Genomic DNA, 7053 nt, shown 5'->3' on the forward strand with positions numbered 1-7053 from the left:
CTCCTCAATGAAGACTGAACTCCGAGTAGACGCGTCCGGGAAGGTAATCAACCCGGCGCCCAAGACGCCGGCTAGGGACTCCGGCCGATGCCCGTACCAGAACGACCACAAGCGCAAGGCCCCCGTGCCGCTCTCCACCAGTCGGCAGGTGGCCGCAGTCGAGGACAAGCAGCCCGAAGGGCGGCCCGCACCCAAGAAGCAGAAGGGCGGCAGGCCGGCTTGGCAGCCGGCCTTCTCCTACGAGCAAACTCTCGTCGCCCCGTGCAAGTTCCACAGCGGCGCGAAGCCGTCCAACCACACAATCCGGAAGTGCCACTGGCTCACCCGAATCTCCAAAGGCGAAGGGCTCGCTCCGCCTCCGCCTGCTGGTCCGCCGCCTCCGGCTCCGCAACTGCCGACCGCTCGGCCAACAGTCGGAGCTGTGCACAACGAGTTCCCCGACGAGCATGCCGCCTATGTCGTCTTTACAAGCCAGCCCGAAGGCCGGCATAGCAGACGCCGAGAGCACCAGGAAGTCAACGTGGTCGCTACCAACCCCGCCGAGCACATGCACTGGTCAGAAAAGCCTATCAGCTGGAGCCGGGCCGACCACCCAGAGGTGATGCCATCTCCTGGCTCTTATGCATTGGTTTTGGATGCCACCCTTGCAACGGACAGACGCGTCGCCCGTTTCTCCCGCGTGCTGATAGACGGCGGGAGCAGCATCAACATCCTGTACCGTGACACCCTGGAGAAGCTGAACGTCAAGACGAAGCAACTCATGCCTACTCGGACTGTGTTCCATGGCATTGTACCTGGCCTGTCCTACGCCCCCATTGGCAAGATCAAGATTGATGTTCTCTTTGGGGACAAGGATCATTTCCGCCGAGAAGCGATCTGGTTTGAAGTGGTGGACTTGGAGAGCCCCTACCATGCATTGCTTGGCCGTCCTGCCTTGGCCAGGTTCATGTCTGTTCCCCACTATGCTTACCTCAAGATGAAGATGCCGAGCACCAAGGGCATCATCACCATAGCCGGCGATTACAAGAAATCTTCTGAGTGCGCTGCAGCCAGCAGCCGGCTGGCTGAGTCCCTTGTGATTGCCGAAGAAAAGAAGATGTTGGACCGAGTCGTGGCCATGGCCGGCAAACACCCGGCCCTGCCCCCGATCCCAAGGAGTGTGATGCCCAAGGATCTTTCCAGCCGGCCAAGGAGACGAAGAAGATACCTCTTGACCCCGAGCACCCAGAGAGGTTTGCCGTCATCGGGGAAAACCTAAACAGCAAATAGGAAGGCGAGCTCGCTGACTTCCTCCATGAGAATCGGGATATCTTTGCATGGTCCCCTAAGGACATGCCGGGTGTTCCGAAGGAATTCACCGAGCACAAGCTACACGTCCGAGAAGGCGCAAAACCAGTCAAACAACCCCTCCGCCGGCTATCGGAGGAGAAAAGAAGGATTGTGGGAGACGAGATAGCCCGGCTTCTAGCAGCCGGCTTCATTATGGAGGTTTTCTTTCCAGAGTGGCTCGCCAACCCGGTCCTCGTGCTAAAGAAGAACAACAAGTGGCGCATGTGCATAGACTACATGAGCCTCAACAAGGCCTGCCCAAAGATCCCTTTGCCCTGCCAAGGATTGATCAAGTGATAGACTCCACGGCCGGATGTGAGCTGTTGAGTTTCTTGGATGCTTACTTAGGATACCACCAGATAAAGCTAGATCCGGCTGACCGCCTGAAGACCGCCTTCATCACGCCATTCGGAGCTTTTTGCTACCTTACTATGACATTCGGCTTAAGAAATGCCGGTGCCACTTTTCAGTGTTGCATGCAGAAGTGCCTCCTCAAGCAGCTCGGCAAAAATGCCCACGTCTACGTAGACGACATTGTGGTGAAGACGGAGAAGCGCGACACCTTGCTGGAGGACCTCAAGGAAACATTTGAGAACCTGCGCTGGTTCCAGATCAAGCTCAACCCCGAGAAATGCGTGTTTAGAGTGCCAGCCGGCCAGCTCCTAGGCTTCCTGGTCTCCGAACGCGGCATCGAATGCAACCCAGTAAAGATCAAGGCCATTGAGAGAATGGCGATTCCCACCAAACTTCGAGACGTCCAGAAGTTCACCGAGTGCTTGGCCTCCCTGAACCGCTTCATCAGCCGGCTCGGAGAGAAAGCTCTCCCCCTCTACCGCCTCATGAAGAAGACCACTCACTTCGAGTGGAACGACCAAGCCGACCAAGCTTTTCACGAGCTGAAGAAGATGCTGGCCATGCCGCCTGTCCTGGCGGCGCCGACTGAGAAAGAGCCCATGCTCCTCTACATTGGTGCAACCAGCCGGGTGGTCAGCATCGTCATCGTAGTCCAGCACCCAAAAGAGGGCCGAGCCCAGCCGGTCCAGAGGCCGGTGTACTATTTGAGCGAGGTGCTGTCTACCTCGAAGCAGAACTACCCGCACTACCAGAAGATGTGCTATGGCGTGTACTTCGCCGCCAAGAAGCTGAAGCCCTACTTCCAAGAGCACCCCATCACGGTCGCATGCACCACCCCGCTTGCCGAGTCATAGGCAGCCGGGATGCATCCGGCCGGGTGGCGAAATGGGCCATCGAGCTGGCCCCCTACACGATCTTCTACCAGCCTCGCACCACCATCAAGTCCCAAGCATTGGCTGACTTCCTCGTCGACTGGGCCGAGACCCAGTACCTACCGCCAGCTCCCGACTCCACTCATTGGCGCATGCACTTCGACGGATCCAAGATGCGCACCGGCTTGGGAGCCGGCGTCATCCTCACCTCTCCCAAAGGTGACAAGCTCAGATACACGCTGCAAATTCACTTTGCCGCCTCCAACAACGTGGCCGAGTATGAGGCGCTCATACATGGGCTCCGGCTCGCCAAAGAGCTTGGCATACGCCGGATCCTATGTTACGGCGACTCGGACTTGGTAGTCTAGCAATCATCCGGCGACTGGGACGCCAAGGATGCAAATATGGCAAGCTACCGCTTCCTCGTTCAGCAGATCAGCGGGTACTTTGAAGGATGCGAGTTCCTCCACGTACCGCGAGCCGACAACGAGCCAGCTGATACCCTGGCTCGAATAGGTTCCACTCGGCAGGCAATACCAACCGGTGTCTCTCTGCAACGCCTCCTCAAGCCGTCTATCAAGCCGTCTCCAGAGTCCGATTCCATCTTCGTGCCGCCTGACCCCGACGCGGCAGGGTCCGGCTCGAAGAACCAAGCAGGTGACCCGAGGACTTCGATAGTCGGCCCGGGGACGTCAGTAGGCGGCTCGGGGACTTCCGTAGTTACGCCCGACCCGGGGACTGCCACACCCGGCTCAGGGACTGCGGTAGTCGGCCCGGGGACTGCACCAACACAACAGGCGGCGGCCGACTCCAGCATTTCACCACCCAGCCCGCCCGCCCTGGTCGAAGTAGCCGTGTTGGCAATAGAAGAAGTCGTAGCTCCATCACGGGCTCAGTCCATCCTCAACTTCCTAATAAACCAAGACCTGCCGGCTGACGAAACAGAGGCAAGACAAGTCCAACGCCGAGCCGGAGCATACACAATCGTCAACAGAGAGCTCGTCAGGTGCAGTGTCACTGGAGTCTTCCAGCGATGCGTCGAGCAAGAGAAGGGCATTGCAATCCTCAGAGACATCCACCAAGGAGAATGCGGCCACCATGCGGCCTCAAGATCACTCGTCGCCAAAGCTTTCCGCCATGGGTTCTTTTGGCTGACTGCTTTGGATGACGCCAAGGAGTTAGTTAAACATTACAAGGGTGCCAAGTCTTCAGCTCCAAGCAACACATGCCGGCTTCGGCACTCAAGACCATTCCCCTCACTTGGCCCTTCGCCGTTTGGGGACTGTACATGGTGGGCCCATTCAAGACGGCGCGCGGCGGCATGACACATCTGCTTGTCGCCGTGGACAAATTCACCAAATGGATTGAGGCAAAGCCGATCAAGAAGCTGAATGGGCCGACTTCCGTGACATTCATCGCAGATATAACAACTCACTACGGCGTGCCACACAGCATCATCACCGACAATGGCACGAATTTCGCCAAGGGAGCATTGGCACGTTTCTGCGCGACGCAGGGCATCCGGTTGGACTTAGCGTCCGTTGCCCACCCGCAGTCAAACGGCCAAGTCGAGCGAGCCAACGGCCTCATCCTTTCCGGCATCAAGCCCCGACTGGTCGTACCACTGGAACATTCGGCCGGCTGTTGGCTCGATGAGCTGCCGGCCGTCCTTTGGAGTCTGCGCACTACCCCAAACAAGTCAACCGGCTTCACTCCTTTCTTCCTCGTGTATGGTGCCGAGGCGGTCATCCCAACTGACATCGAGTTCGACTCGCCTCGGGTAACCATGTACACAGAGGCGGAGGACAAGGAAGCACGAGAAGACGGCATCGACCTGCTGGAAGAAGGCCGGCTGTTAGCCCTCAGCCGGTCCGCCATCTACCAGCAGGGCTTGCGCCGCTACCACAGCCGGAAGGTCAGACCAAGATCTTTCCAAGAAGGCGACCTCGTGCTCCGGCTGATCCAGCAAACAGCCGGCTAGCACAAGCTCTCAGCCCCTTGGGAAGGCCCCTTTGTCATCAGCAGAGCGCTGGGAAATGACTCCTACTACCTGATCAACGCACAAAAACTGAAGGTATGAAAGAGAGACGACTCCGGCAAGGAGTCGGAACGACCATGGAACGCCAACCTCCTCCGAAGATTTTACAGTTGAAATGCAATATGTATCACGCTAACTTTTGTACTAAGTACGAGACAATAGGACCCCCGAGGAGAGCTCGGGGACTGCCATCTTTTATGTATAAATGAAGAGTATCATGCTTATGATCATGTCATTACATTCACTTTCTTCGTCCGGCACCGGGTTCGACTAGTCGGCCCGGGGACTGGCCGCCTTGAGTTATATTAGAAGTCCTACCCGCGGTCAGACAAGTAGTGTGCCGGCACCCAAGCCTTCTCTTGCCAAAAGTCGCAGTTCGAAGAACCGGCTGTCCGGCTATAAGAGCTAAAGGCAGGAAAGGACGCCCACACGAAAAACGGCTAGGGACTAACGGACTAATATAACAAAAGCCGGTTTTTCTCCCACCACCGACCGACTACCAGAGTAGCCGGCCGGCCGGCTTCCATTCACCTCGCTTCAATCTAAGAAAGCTCGAGTACTTGCCTTCCCAAAAAAATATAGCCAAGTTCTTCCTTAGCCGCAGGCTGCAGAGCAGCTGCCGGTTGGGAAGGCAGCAGCCAGGGGAAGGCGGCAAAGGAAACAGCCTAAAGATAAAAAGCATACGCGAATGGAAGCAAACACACACATGATCATATTTACACAAAAGGCCTTCGAAAGGCCAGCATTCAACATAGTTTGAATACACCCCCAGTGGGTGGAACTGCGCAAGTTTAATAAAAATTGTTCATAGAGTAACAAGCAGGAAAAGCAAGGACGGCAGATTAAGCCAAGGGAGCGACTGGCGAGTCGGGCAGGTCGGTAGAGACGGCAGTGCTGGCTGGAGGAGTGGCCGGCTGGCGAACCTCGGCATGATCACCACCTCCCGCAGAGGGCGCTCTAGCACGCGCCTCATTGCTGGAGGCACGGTCAGGCTGGGCTGGCTGGCTGCTTCACCGGCCGGCTCGACGTCTTCGCCTTCCTCTCCTTCGTCGTCTTCACCTTCATCGCTGGAAGCGATCTCCTCCGCCGAGTCCTCACCCGCTGCCAGGTCCAGCCCGAACCATTCCTCCGGCTGTGCAACGCCGTCGTCATTTATCTCAGGAGGAAAGACGCTGATGTCAGTGCACTCGGCGATCGTCGAGGCACGCTGAGCGATAGCCGGTCGCACCTCCTCCATCTCCTCGTCGGCCTCCAGCCGCCAGGTGCGCAGCTGGTCCAGGTTCAGCCCGGGATACCAGGCTCGGACGAACTCCAGCGCCCGCCCAGCTCCAAGCCGGGCCGCCGATGCCTTCCAGGCCTGGAAGCGGCCAACCGCAACCTCTAGCTAGTCGGCAGTCCGACTCGGGGTGCGGGGAATCGTTTCGCCTGGCCAGAGGACGGCCAACACGTGCGCCCTGGCGTGCTGGAGGCAGCGGAGCATGCGGTGAGCCGGCTGCAGCCGGGCTTGGACCGCCAAGAGCTGCTCCTCAAGCGTCCGGCTCGCGTCCATCGCGATTTCAGCCCCCGCCTGCCGGCGCGCCTCGCGGTGGGCCTCGATGGTCTAGGTGGCAAAGACGGAGTAGCCGGGGAAGTAGTCTGCACAAAGAACAAAAAGCAGCACAAGTCAGAACACTAATCAGGGGGCAAGGGGCAAGCAAGGAGTGAGGAAGGCGGCTTACCATCGTTCAGATCCTCAATCCGGCCGAAGCCCTCGCTCAGCGCTTGTTTTGCCTCAGCCCAGCCCGCCGCTTCGGTCTCGAACTCAGCTTTGAGGGCATCCTCGCTGTCCTGCGCCTTCTTCAGGGCCGCCTTGTGGCTCTCCTCCTGGTCGGCCAACTTCTTGGCCAGGCGGTCACGCTCCTGGACCAAGGCGTTGTACTCGGCTTTTTTGGCGCGAAGGGTGGCCTGGGCCCCGCTGAGCTGCCCCCTCAAGTCGGCATTGGCTCCTGCAAGCATGAAGACAAACGAAAAATCAATAAGGAAGAACTTGTCAGGGAAGATCCGACCCGACTGCTCAGTAGTCGGCCCGAATCTCGGGGACTACACCTAGTGAGTGCGTTGACGCGCCCCCACAGGAGATGAACGAGACAAAGCACGCACTCCGGCTGTTGGTCAGGTCCTCGGTTTTCTGGCCCAGCTCCTGAGCCTGGGAGTTGAAGGCAGCAGCGCGGAGGTTATGGTATTCTTGGAAGATCAGACAGGTTGCGAGGATAAGATAGCTGTCAGGACCTAGTAAGTTCCAAGCCGCCTGCTCAGCAGCCGACTCGGAACTCGGGGACTACACCCAGTGGGTGCACTGACGCGCCCCCACGGAAGAAATCAAAAAAGCAAAACAACCAAGGCCAGAAGGCTCACCCGGATGACAGCCCGCGTCGTGAGGAACTCTTGGGTATATCATTGCAGTGAAGCGGCCTAGGCTTG

This window comes from Triticum urartu, chromosome 2 (assembly GCF_003073215.2).
Source record: "Triticum urartu cultivar G1812 chromosome 2, Tu2.1, whole genome shotgun sequence".
In the NCBI taxonomy this organism is placed as follows: Eukaryota; Viridiplantae; Streptophyta; class Magnoliopsida; order Poales; family Poaceae; genus Triticum; species Triticum urartu.